We start from the raw sequence: 15152 nt of genomic DNA, 5'->3' as shown, positions 1-15152 counted from the left end.
CAGAATAAGTTACGTTTTTGACAAACCTATTTCAGAAGTGATATAATTTAATTTTCTTCATCGACAAAATATTTCATGTCCAACGTGTAAATTTTCATTGTTTAAGTCGAAGTTTTTTTAACACAGTAAAACGTTTTTTATAATCAACCTCTGTCATTGGCATTGGCATTTTAACGGTAAAGGATCAAATACGGGATCTCCGAAATTTCTATCATTTGTTACGAGGAAATCATTATTCAATCGAACATATGTCTTTGTTCATGACACATATTATGAAATACAAAGGAGTTGAAATGATCAAATACTTTCGAACTGACGAAAACAAAAATACATAATCTTGAATATGTGTTCTGTCATATGGCTTCGTCGTGCGAATCGACGAGATCATGTTACATGTAACTGATCTTAGTTGGTGCGACCCGTCGATAAAATCGTTATCAATTTAATATAAGCGATAAATATTCATGACTACAATGATAATGAATTTAATGGAGTCAAATCCACTGTTTCTACTGTAAACATGAACTCGTCGGTTAGTGCAATGAAGACACTTTTAAAGATTGAGATTGTTGGTTTATTCTTTTCACCTTCGAGGTATTAAAATTATTTCAGTGTTCATTTTAAGTTAAATTTATTTTCAAATCTCTTCTGTTTAAAATTGTCGAAACTTCCGTTTAAGATTTCTGTGGTAAACTATCTATTCTATTGTTAGGACCATTTTATAATAAATACCCTTTTGTACAAGAATACTTTTTTTTATAGAAGTATAGATCTGCTGGTTATAGATTTGTTTTAATAACTCATTATTGTGACGACGCGCTATGAAATTTATAAATGAAGGTGTATATAAATTTTTGTTCATAAACATAAATCTTTTAAACAGTTCTACGCGTGCGTCAATGTTACAGTAGTCTGCATGTTTACTGTAAGTTACTAAGCTTGGCCCGATTCATCTGTCATTTATGGAAACTAATTCACCACTTTCTGAGACATTCATTTTTATTTCACCATCAGACATGGAGCTACATTTGTAACTAAAGGAAAACCCTCAAATTAAAGAAATTTGACATGATATACTGAAACTTTCTTATAATCAATTAAACGACTGCTTTTCTTAGATATGTGATTTTTCATGCTCAAACTTTTTCCTTTTTAACGGACATTTTGAGATTTATTATTGTAAAAAAAGGTGTTTTTTTTTTAAGAAATCAACATTCAAAATTTAGAACTTCATGAACATGTACAGGAAGCTGAATTATTGCACATCTATGTACTACTTAAAATTGTACTTCGATCTGTTGCGTCCTTAAAATGTTCTGACCGTCCTAAGATTTAATGTACGGAAATGTTTCAGTAAATTAAATTCAAATCCGAATTGAATGTTTATGAGACACAAAAAGAGAAACCAGAATCTCTTGATGACCAAATGTATGTACACGTTGGGGCGATTTAGAGCTTTTCAGAAGGAGTGAGATTCCACCCTTGTTGAAAGCCTTGTGGAGACCTCTAGATTTTTAAATTCCCTCCGTTTTTCTCATGGATGGAGTGTGGTCTCTCTGTAAATTATCCCATACCTTTTCATTTTCCTATTTACCGAAGGTTCCATGTGAAAATTTCCATTGGATCATATCTGTTAAACTAAATGTACAAAACAGGCTTAAGAAAAGACGAAATTTCTTTTTCAAACCCGAACTAGAAATCCATTTTTGTCTGATAGAGCACCTTACATTATCGTCAATGAGTTCAGGCATGTGAAAAATTATATAATCATACACAAGAAAGAAACCCTGAACAGGCTTTCAGCAATAGTTTTTACCAATTTAATATTAAGTAAATATTAACATGTACATGTATTTGATAAAGTACAGATATAACAAAGAAACTGCCCGGTATCCGACGTAAGAGTACACTTTTTACTGCACGCGTAGTCGGGTGTGTTCACTACGAGGACACATTGTAGTCCGAAAAAATAAAGGACTTCATTCCTTTCAAACACCTTTTTACTTTTTTACCAGTATATTTCTTTTAGTTTTGGGTAAAATTGTAAAGGAAATAATACTATCAAGACGTCCTTCCATAAATCTTTGTTTTCTGTTCTGACTTTGAAGGTGCATGGACATATTTTGTTTCATATTATTAGAATTATTTTCAATATTATCAGTATTAAACTTGAAAGTTTGTCAGCATTGTCAATCTTTTTAACGTTAAAGAACCAATAGTTCGGTCACTACTCAATTAGGTTTGTCGATAACGTAGCTAATTTTGACGGTAAAGAAACATCAATTCGATCACTTCTCTGTTACGGGCTGTACCTTACAAACAAGTTCGTATTCGTATAATTGTTAAGTACTAAAAAATCTTGATTGGAAAACCAATCAAAACACTCGTATAACATTTTAGAAAAAACATAACTACTATTTATTATTAACCGTCTTTCCTTGCACCCGATTTAGGCATGAATCGATTTTTTTTTATTTACTTCTTGTGCTCTGCAGATCGATTCTGTTCCAGAATCGCAAAGGTTAAAACGCACACTACATCAATTTGTATGCACCAATCCAAAGTCAATAATTTGTATTTCTGGAGTTGCTTTTTTAATTTAATTAATTATTATTTTTGATTTGAGTATTGTTTCAGCATAGAAAAGCTAAAGGTTAAAGGGTTTGATTTTTTTCATATTTTGTCATTACAGATTTATTAAAGCTTACTTTACATATTGGGTTTGCTCATTGCTCATTAATGATACACATGCATGTTAAAAAGTATTCATACAAAATAAGCTCTACTGTTTTTGGTGTATTGATGTCCTTTTGGCAATATACCACATTCCTTTATTTTTGTCATTATTAGTACAGTACTGCCTAATTAGGTTGAGTTTAAATACAGGTATCGAATTTATTCATTTTAAATGGTTAACACTGGCTAATCCCGTTTCAATCGTCATACATGACAATATTGATCAATCATTCTACTGTGAATAATAAAGTCAACAGTAGTATATCGCTGTTCCATGTTTACTTTTCGATTAAGAAAAAACGTCTTGAAGCTGATATGTTTCACTTGGTTTTAGTTTGTAACCGGGATATGTTTTATCTCAATCGATTAATGACTTTCTAGAAGTGAATAGCACTGTTGCTTATGTTTAGGGCTATCAATACCTACCTTTTATATGGAAATGCTAAAATACCCCTTAATGACACCAATACGTGACAGGAATTCATTGCTAACAAATGCAAGAATTCTCAGCACAAAGAAATATATAATATAATAATACACGTAAAGTAATAACATACATATTAAGACATCGAAAAAGTACGGGAACATGCATATAAATAAGAAAGGTCCATATTCCGGTCTTTCTACTATTCCAAACAAAAGCAACATCAATAATAATATTTATGGTACCAACCGTTGTGATCACCCCCAGTTTTGTACATGTTACCCTGTCTTTAGCTTTCTATATTGTGTTTTGTGTACTGCTATTTATTTGTTTGTTTTCTTTTTACTTTTTTAACCATTTTGTTGTCATTTTTTTCTCACTTTTGAGTTTGAATGTCTCTCTGGTTTCTTTCGCTTCTCTTGTGCAACAGATTCGTGTTTTGACTTTCAATGTCTATTCAGTGATGTATTTCTTATTTTTAATCAATTAAATTCAGGAATATTTTCCTCTCGTAGAAATGTACCCAATGGATATTAAACAATTCATAAGTCTGTGACCAACTGTCAACACCACGACAAAACTCTACAAACGATTGTTAAACAAAACAACAAATGGATTGATCCCAGGTGCTCCGGATGGACAAGCAGATTCTGTTTTGCCGATTTGCCTGAACTTAGAGTTAGACTGTCACATTCACTGGTTTAGATTCTACTCGTGCATCATCCGCCATCCATCATGCAAATCAAGACATATTCACAAAAGAGAATATGAAATTGTCTGTGCCTTTTAGCAAATATACTAGACTAGATTGTATGTATAGTATGTATAGTTCATGGTCTGCTTACCCTTCCGGAGCACCTGAGATCACCCCTAGTTTTTGATAGGGTTCGTGTTGTTTGTTCTTTAATTTTCTATGTTGTTTCATGTGTACTATTGTTTGTCTTTTTTCATTTTTAGCCGTGGCGTCGTCAGTTTATTTTCGATTTATGAGTTTGACAGTCCCTCTGGTATCTTTCGTCCCTCTTACATGACATTATACGCAAAGTGTAATCCTTGTCATATGTCATATTGTATTATAAAAAATCCAAATTCAATAGTTGAGTCTTTTGCAATGTGATGTATCATGGAAACATTTGAGACTCATTTTTAGGAATTAAAATTCGGATTATAATGTTGACATAATCGATCTTCATTTATTCAAATTGCAAAATTGAAATAAAGTAATGAAAGTGTCCCCCGTGATGAACACATTTTAAGATAGGTAATTAAATGCTTTACTGTTCTATAAAACTTTTTATAAATATCTTGGAGGAATGGAGTGATTGTAATGCAATTTTCCGTATAATTGATATTTCTAAGGGGCATTAATTTGAAGAATAGATGATCGGCATTAAAACTCGAACTTGTTCGATACATTACTAATTCAAACTTTTCATTTAAATTTCATTAAAAACTGACACGAATTGTACACATGAAATCACTTACAATATAATTATTTAAGATAGTTGAATGATAGGCACTGATTTCCAACTTCTTCTAATATAAACCTTTTATATATCAATTTAATAAAAAACAAAATGGTAAAATTGTTTTTTTTTTTAAATAAGTGAGATCGCAAATCAATGCAATTTTTCATATAACTGACAATTCCAAAGGCATATATATACCTCTTTATCAAACAATTGATTAGCACTGATTTTCAAACTCGACAAAGACATTGCTGATAAAAACAATACATATAAATTTCATCAAAATCTGACAAAAGGTTTACATTTAAAAGCGCTTACAAGGCCGAACGGATACACGCAGGGAAAAAGCTCCACAATGCCTTGAGAGGAACAAAGGGAGTGTAATAAAACTAGCATAAATCCTTTTTGGACCAAATTAACATAAAAATCACATTCCCATTGTCTCGCATTAATCACCGTCCAAAATTCCACCTTTTCATGTTTGCAATATAACATTAAAGGGGACAAACCAATTTTCCTTTCAATATGCTACCTGTAACGGAGTATTTGAACAACTTTGTTAACAACATAACCTAACATGAATTCAAAAAATCTGAAATCGAGTGCAAGTTTCAAATTTGAAGGAAATCTTGATGCAATAGCTAGTGTTCCACAGATAATGTACAAACACTTGGTCCTGTGAATTAATGTACTTTTCTTATCTAAGCATTCCATGCTATTCTTTTTTTTAAACGGAGAAAATAGATATTTGATGATTTTTACTTATTTATCACGTCTCTGTCCTCATACGTGGTATTGAAAACGGTGACCAATATTGATGACTTTTATCTTTTTCAAGCTCGTGCAAGATAAACAAATATTCACCAATAGTCTAATTATTATATGCTATTCGGAAATAAAACTATCAACACCACGGCTAAAAATGAAAAAGACAAACAGACAAATAAATAGTACACAAGACACAATATAGAAAACAAAAGACTAAGCAACAGGACCCCATCAAAAACTGGGAATAATCTCAGTTGCTCCGGAAAGGTAAACAGACCCTGCTCCACATGTGGCACCCGTCGTTTTGCTCATGTTATTACATACACGGTAAATAGTCTATTTCGGTAGGTCACATTCATGAAAAGGGAAGGATATTGTAGTTTCGACGTAAGGAACATATCCAAAAGAGGGACGAAAGATACCAAAGGGACAGTCAAACTCATAAATCCAAAACAAACTGACAACGCCATGGCTAAAAATGAAAAAGACAAACAGAAAAACAATAGTACACACGACACAACATAGAAAACTAAAGAATAAACAACACGAACCCCACCAAAAACTAGGGGTGATCTCAGGTGCTCCGGAAGGGTAAGCAGATCCTGCTCCACATGTGGCAATATATTCTGTGAAACAGTTATCCCATAACGGTCAACCAACTCGTGATGGCGCCGGTAAAATTACGAAGGGATTATTTTAACCTCACTATTTGGAACTCTTGGTATAATAGCTTCCTTATGAGATGCAACCCTCTATCAAGAAAAGCATTATAGAAAATGCAGGCCCGGGAATATCGTATCAATTAGAAGATATAAGACGAAAGCAGGCGCTGCTGGAATGTTGCTACATTTCTTTCTTTAAACAATTGATAATGAGGTAGACACTCTGAACAGAGAAAAATATCAGTTCTACAAGAAATACAAAAATATTTATTTTACCAAATCCATTTGATGACACCGTAATATGTGATTTACTGCCCTCTAATGGCGGTTTCTCTCTAATATCCTCATACTCCAGGGGATATCATGGTATCATTGCCAATTTGACAATTTAGCACCAAAGATCAAATGACGTAGATGTTAGCGCTTTTTTGTCTATTATTCAATTTTCACATGTGGAAAGTCAAATCACAAAAATACTCGTAAGAAAATTCAAAACGGAAAGTCCATAATCAAATGACAAAATCAAAAGCTCAAACACATCAAACGAATGGATAACAACTAGCATATTCCTGACTTGGTACAGGCATTTTCTTATGTAATAAATGGTGGATTGAATCTGGTTTTATTGCTAGCAAAACCTCTGACTTGTATGACAGTCGAATCAAATTCCATTATATTGACAACGATGCGTATACAAAACAAACAAACAAAATAGGTAAAGATGCAGCAGTCAACATTGTGATGTAATCTTAATCACAATAAAAGCAAAAGAATATTTAACAAAGAAGCACAATAAGGCAGATATCAAGGTTAACCACTTTGGTATTTTTTGTATTTTTTGTATGTATGTTAAATCCACCCATAAAGGTTTGAAAGATTTTAAGTGCTATGACAAAATGGTTAGATTAACATTAACTCTAACGTGGAATCGCGTGTTTGACGTCAGAATGTACACGTCACACAGGTAGAGATATAAAATAATTTTGTTGTTCAAAGTATGAAAAGAATATATGTAAATTAGAAGATTGTCTTGTCGTCGTGTTGCTTGTCTATATGCTAATCATGTATTTATTCTAACAGGAGCCACGTCATTGTGAATCAAAGAAATACAAAAGACCATATAGACAAAGCATAGCAAATATGAAAGACACGAATACAACAATTGTATTAGAACAATAATATAATGGTGTGATGTTTGAGCACAGAGCTATTTTAAATATATCAAAGAAACGCGAAAATTGACACGGACAAAGCACAAAAGCAAATACTGAAAGATTATACAAACAACACAATGACGGAATGCATAAGTGCACAGCCATGTCAAATGATATCACCAAAAACAGACCAAATAACCCCAATTTGTATCTAGTGTTTATTATGTATTTATATGATAGAACTGTCTTGGCATTCCTAAGTTTTGGAAGAATTTTATACACATAAGTAGTATACCTAAAACGACAAAGTTATTTTTCATTTACCTGTAGATATTATTAAAACCGTTTTTTTTTTTCAAAAGTGATTATTTTCGAAGGGTTGAATATTTCGCGTCTTTGTCTTGCCATGGCTTTGTTTGGACTTGTTTGTTTGCTTTTTGCCTTGAACGTTTGTCCCTAATACTTTATTAACTGTGCATTTGCATTCAGGTACTAGTATCGCAGATAAAATTTATTCATTCATAGTGTCTTAATTTTCGTTTTTTGATTGAGTTAAGCCTACCAATTGATATTTTATCGTGTTGTTTTCTATGTTGTGATGTTATGCTATTGTTTCAGAAATTGGAGAAGGTTTGATACCATCAAAACGTTCAATCCCGCTCCAAATGTTTGCACCTGTCCTAAGTCAGGAATATGATGTACAGTAGTTGTCGTTTGTTCATGTAATTTATACGTGTTTCTCGTTTCTCGTTTTTTTATATAGATAAGACCGTTGGTTTTCCCGTTTGAATTGTTTTACACTAGTAATTTCGAGGCCCTTTATAGCTTTGTGTTCGGTGTGAGCCAAGGCTCCGTGCTGAAGGCCGTACATTGACCTATAATGGTTTACTTTTATAAATTGTTATTTGGATGGAGAGTTGTCTCATAGGCACTCACACCACATCTTCCTATATCTACAAACAGTAAAAGTAATATTAATATTAATAAAGACAAATAAAAGAACACTATAACACGTTATTAAGATGATAAACACCGTCAATACGCAGAATCTATACTTCAATACCATCGTGTATTATTTTCGTTTATCAACAAGGTGCCTTCTGATGAACTTTTTTTTTTATAAAATTTACGAGACGTTCTTTGACATACCCCTGGTTCATCAACTTTCTGCTATGGCACTGGTGACGTTTTACAAAGTCTGAGTATGCGATTCTGACTATATTTACCCTTTTGTTTTGAGGAGAGACAAGTTCGAACCAAAATTTGTATTTTTGTATTATCGCTTATTTCGTATTGAATTGTTTTGTTATTTAATGTGTTTGTATATCATTATTTTTTCATTTAATGTGTTTGTATATCATTATTTTTTTTATTTAATGTGTTTGTATATCATTATTTTTTTCTTGTCACAATCTTTCTTGTCATATTATCAAATCACAATTTTAATAATACTTTGTTTTTCTCGTATATTATAGGAAGAAAACATGAAACTGTTTTTTTGTTTGCTGGTATTACATGAAAGTTTTAATCTAATTTCATGCAGGTTGGTAAAATTTATTGTTTTAAAAAAACTGACAACTGATTCTCATGAACATTTTTCATGCATTTCTTTTACCGAAGTAAATTACAAATGTGCAGGTTATCTGAGAAATAAATATGTTGTGGATGCGTGGGAATGCTTACATTGACCAAAGACAAATTAAGTGATTTTGAGATGAGAAACAATTATAAGAATCTTCTCTGTATATTGAAGATGCAAGTAAAGATTTTGCGCCATTCATTAAACGTCATTTCTTTTCCAGTCAATAAAACACATCTAATAGTCAGCATTAGTTGTATGCTTTAATTTGTTTAAAACACATTTAAAGAAGTATATTTATATATATGTCTACATTTTAACCATAAGCGGAACACTTTAACACAACAAAGAGCTTCATATTGTGACTCACAGTGGATGTTTTACAGTATTAAATGATAAACATCTTATAATTGATTAATTGAATTGTAATATTTTTAGAGTGTTTTGCCTGATAGAAACTGTCGTAATTTTTTGTTTTTGTTTTTTTTTATTCTTAATGTATTGAATATATTGTAAACAAATTGAAAAAAAGAACTTAGTTCACAGTAAAAACATTGGTACCTACATAATATTTGAATAATATGCACTTCTGTTACGTGTTTGTTGTAATGTATTGTTGCCTTTTGAAAATGCTTCTATTTATGTAATAAAAGCAACTTTTTAATTCAAATATTTGAAATGCAAATACAAATACCAAAGAAGATAGAATTAATCTACTGCCCTTAAGTCGTTGTAGTTATTATGTATGTTGTTGCTAGGAAAACTAAACCTTTTACTTTTGTATGTTAAGAGTAATTTTTTGAAATATTTTAAATCTGATATATGTAGTGATTATAGTAACAAATTGTACCCTTTGTTTTTCTTTAGAAAAACAATAATTTCTTATATTATTTTTTTATTTTTACAATAGGCTCTGCAACTATTACAAATTATCTTCAAACCATTACTGTGGATATTACTCGGACCTTACCGGACATCACTGGCATTACTGTTACAAGTAGGCTTAATGTAGTTTCATAACATACACTAGATACGAATAATGAGCATATCATGGGTTAAGTAAAAAGAGAAATGGTATCAATGAGAACACAACAAAATAAAACAATCTACAAAACAGCAACATAAGTCGTCTGATCAGTATTAAACAATAAATATAAGTTTATATAATCTGCTTAATTCTTAATATAGAAATGTTGCAAGTAAACTAGTAGGTTTGATGCATTTCGATTGAAATGGTTTTAAGATGTTTTCAAATTCACCTAATAATATCCTTCAGATCATTAAAAGGTATTTGTCTATCAGATATCAGTATCTATGTAAAAATACAGAAATGTGATACGATTGATAATGAGACAACTATTCACCAAAGACTAAATGACAAGGATATGGAGAACAGCAGTTTACCTAGTAGCCTTAAAACAATTAGTGAAACCAATGCCGTTTAGTAATGATTAATCGATAGAAAATTTGATGCAATTCAATTGAGAAAAAACATTAATATACTTTGATAACAAACGAACAACAATCATGACAGACAGTAACAACGACACATACTTGATTGTCTTTGACTTTAGACAAGCACATAAGAAGTGAAAAAAAACATATCATTAACAATTGTTTGTCATTTTGTATTGGTTATATCAATAACATGAGCAAGGAAGCATTATGTCATTATTATTATCAACAAATTTCAACACATCATTAAAAAACACCCTTCTCTGAAATTACAAGATGATTTATTAGGAAAGAGAGAGCTGATTATATAGATCCCCCAAATAATACTTATTTACACATGTTATGTTGATTTAGAGGCAAACATATTTGTATTGGAAACACATATGAACCTTCTCTGAATTCACAAAGTAAAATGATCTCGTAGTTTGATAGGAACTGTAGCTTTTGTCAGAAAATATCTTCACTGGGGAGTTGAAGGAAAATGAGTATGGGTAAATGGACTTCTTATTCAACAAATATCGGTGCAAATTTAAAACTTACCCTACCATAACTAAGTTAAAAGGTGATAATTACTAAGATAGAAAATACCCTAGTTGACAAGTAAACATTTCCAAAAGCCCTGACAAACATTTTGATTTTTGTTTTAGTTTCATGATTTTCCCTGTCTCACATTAACTTTGGTCTGGTAAAGTATGTGCACACCAAAGAAAACATTCAACAATATGTTTTGTGAGAATATGTATGTAGCCCTTAAGGTAGATTCATGGTATACCGCCATCTTGGATTGTACAATCACAGTACAAAATCGGTCTAGTTATTTGCCCAAATCAGCAAATTTGGAAACAGATTTGCAATTTAATGGTCAGACTGTTTATTTATATAAAGCAAACTTGCTAATTTATTTTATTATTCAAAATATTTTAACAAATATCAACCTTTTGGTTTTTTAAATCATTTTTTGTCAAATGAGCTATTTAAGAGGAGATAACTCTTTTAGCACAAAATTTATACTGGGCTAATAGGGAAATTTTTTATTTTTTCTTGTGGCAAAAAAACTAGTTCGGTGACACCATGTTTTCTTTTTATTATCTTAAAACATATTATAAAACCTATCTTCTCACAATTTATTTCAAAATTCTGTCTCATAGAATTTTTTTTATGCACGGTTATGTGTTTTTTCATGAACAAACTAACCAAATTTAGGCAATTTTCAGCGACTCATATCTTGAAAAATAGCACGGTGACCCATACTTTTTATTAGATTTTTGGAAAAAGCATAGGAAAATCTTCATTTTGTCAAATTATAAGAAAATTCTGTCTCAAAAAACATTTACTTATGATCTACCTTAATAAAAATCCTTTGCAATTATTTTGTTGTGTCCTTCTTGTGTACGATGTCGATGTTTGCGCTATGGAAATATGGATGAAAAAGTGCATGAATTCCCGTATTTCTTAATTCACGTCTCATAAAAAACATATATTCCGACCCGACGTTCTAGTAATTGTTTGACGTTATCGCGCTTGTATTTATTCCTAAATTATTTTATGATTTTATGCATTTGAAAACATTTTGTGCAAATGAAATAGTCCTCAGCACTTATTTTTGTAGGTCAAGAACAATCCTTTTAATACCCCTACTCTTTTGCCTACTCAGCAAACGAGGCTGTTTTTAGCATCATATTTATTAATTTAAGTGGCATACAGTGTAAGCAACAATAACTACTAAGATTATAACCTGAGTCTAAATGATGACGACAAGAAGAGAGAGAGCCGCGGCTACCTACCCGGGGAGCTCCGCTGCCTTCTCTTTCCTCTTTTCCTTTGATAACTATATAATCCCCTAGGTATGTCTTTCTTTTTTGTTTACTTTTTTTACTAAGTGAAACAACCATTAATAAAACCTTTTTTTTTTTTTACAAATAAGCAAAAGTAACATGCATTGTGCAATGTAAGAAATTAAAACTAAAAAAATACTGAACTCTGAGGAATTCAAAACGGAAAGTCCCTTATAAAATGGCAAAATCAAAAGCTTAAACACATCAAACGAATGGATAAAAACTGTCATATTCCTGACTTGGAACAGGCATTTTCTTTTGTAGCTAAAGATGGATTGAACCTGGTTTTACAGCAAACTAAACCTCTGACTTGCAAGACAGTCGCATCAAATTTAATTATATTGACAACAATGAGTAAACAAAACAAACAGGCATAATAGGTACAAATGTCAAAATAGGGGAACTGCAGTCAACAATGTGTTATAATATCAATCACTATATACAAAAAGGAACATAGAAACACAAGAAGGCATAAAGACAAAGCACATAAGCAAACATGAAGGACAAAAGTACAAAAAAATACAATAGCACATTAACACAATGACGGGATGTATAAGTATAGAGCCACGTCATTATGTATCAAAAAACACAAAAGGGCGTATAGACAGTGCGCTAACGTCACGTGTTAACTCTAAGTACGTTATCTGATTATGTAGAAATCATGACTTTTCATATGATAATATCGACAAATTTCAATTGAGCAGTTATCACATAAAAAAGACAAAAAATGTACATAATTCACGATATGTTTGCAATATATTTAAGGTAGAAGAGGGACGAAAGATACAAGAGGAACAGTCAAACTCATAGATCCAAAATAAACTGATAACGCCTGGCTAAAAATGAAAGAAGACAAACAGACAAACAATAAAACACATGACACAACATAAAAAACTAAAGAATAAGCAATACGAACCCCACCAAAAACTAGGGGTGATCTCAGGTGTTCCGGAAGGGTAAGCAGATTCACATGTGGCACCCGTCGTGTTGCTTATGTTATTACAAATCCGGTAAACAGTCTAATTCGTTAGGTCACATTCATGAAAGGGAAAGGGTTTGTAGTTACGACGTTAGGAACATATCCGATATCATTTGTGAGTCGGTTATTCCATAACGGTCAACCAACTCGTGATGGCGTCCGTAAAATTTACGAAGGGATAATTTCAACTTCACCATTTGGAACTTTTGGTTTAATAGCTTCCTTGTGAGCAGCAACCCTCTATCAAGAAGGTAAAAGGAGGTGTTTTATAAGTATTCTTTTGCCGAATAAATTCGAATATCAATACGTCAAAAAGAGGGGTCTTGCTTTAGCCTTCATATTTGTATGCATTTGTGCTATTCAGTCGTCTCTGCTTCATATGATATTTTAACACCCCATTATTGTTTGTATTACAGGAAGAAAAGTGACGCTAGGAACTTTTACTATAATTCACATATGTGCTTTATAAGAACTCTCGCTTTAGATTGAATATTTCTCGTTTTAGTTTTAAATTGAATATTTCTTGTTTTAAATGTTTCTTAATTCTTTAATATAACGGTTCTTTATTTCAAGTACCCAACTAGATTAGAGATTTCAGTTTGACCGAAGGACAATAATCCGATTATTATAACATAAGATTGAAATGTACACTTGTGAATAAATTTATATATACCGTATACGGTCTTGCGTTTAAAACAGTCAAGTGTCGATTATAGACAAACTGATTCTTAAATTCAACCCGTACCGAAATTTAAAGGGTTTATATCTATTCTATATTGTTTCGCCTATTTTTTTATATAATTTATTGACACGTAATTCTACATAATTTAGAAAATTCATAATAACTTTCATATAAAAAAACATTTCATATCTGATTTGAATATTTTAACTATTTGTAATGAATGATTAAAATCTGCCTAAATATTTAAGTAATATTTAATATTGATTTCCTAATTAACATGAAGATATGTGACCTAAGCAAATATTTTGCTTTACTATTTCTCATCTTCGCTAGCCAAGGATTAGGATCCACGTCCCTCCTCTCCACCCTTGGCATTTATGATAACAATGTTGCGCCATCTATCGGTTGATTTAAGTCACGCCCATTCCGAATACATTATTCTTGACCAATGGTAGCACTTGAACTTCAATTTGGAGGTAAAAACACGGTAGCGTCTAGATTCTACACACTTGGTAAAGCAGGAAACGAAAATATACGTTGACATTCATGCAATTGTGCAAGAAACATACACAGGAACTTCTATTATTTGATTAAAACATTCAAATTGTCACTATATATAGTCGTATGTTTAGGGATGTAAATATTTGTTGCACAATAAGCATGTTCCAATTGTTTACATAAACTTTCTACATTTACACGTGATCATGTTATATGCGCTTTTTGATTAAATGCAGCAAGTTTCGACTGCAACCAATACAAATCATTACCGTGTCTCCGAAATTCTATCTCAATCCGCAAAGGGTGGAGATGAGGGAAGTGGATCGTAACCCGTGGCTAGCGAAGATGACGATTTCTTTACGCTAAAGTATTTATATGATTAAAGTTATATTAAGTTTTGTCATCAAAGTCCATTATGTGAATTTCTACGTACATTGAATTTGTATTTACAGTAGGTGCTGATTTTCCACTTGTTTGGTTGGTCAACTTACTTCTTCATATATTTTCAATTTATATAAATTTAAAGTTAACCAGACATAGCATATTGGTTCTGCCAACTTAATAAATCATCACCAATTTATCTCGTTGTTAGTGCAGACTTTTTGCAAATGTTTAATGTTTTAAATAAAACAATTTCAAAAAATGGACATTATAATTTTATTTTGAATAGGTAAAACCCCTTTCTCTGGTGTCGGTCTCTTGTCATAATTAGAGATTGTGTTTAAATAATGAACTATACTGCTAACTGAAATTTCATTCCGTCTCACACTTAACTGCGATGTGTTGTGTTGTAACAAAAACTTGTTCAAATCAAAAGATGTCGTCAAATCCGGTACCATTTCCGTTGAATCAATGCATTGTCAAATTTGGTTGATCCAAAATCTGAGTAAACCTTTGAGAGGAAAATAAAC

The sequence above is a fragment of the Mytilus galloprovincialis genome, chromosome 2 (assembly GCF_965363235.1).
Source record: "Mytilus galloprovincialis chromosome 2, xbMytGall1.hap1.1, whole genome shotgun sequence".
Taxonomy (NCBI): domain Eukaryota; kingdom Metazoa; phylum Mollusca; class Bivalvia; order Mytilida; family Mytilidae; genus Mytilus; species Mytilus galloprovincialis.
This window is presented reverse-complemented; position numbering follows the sequence as displayed.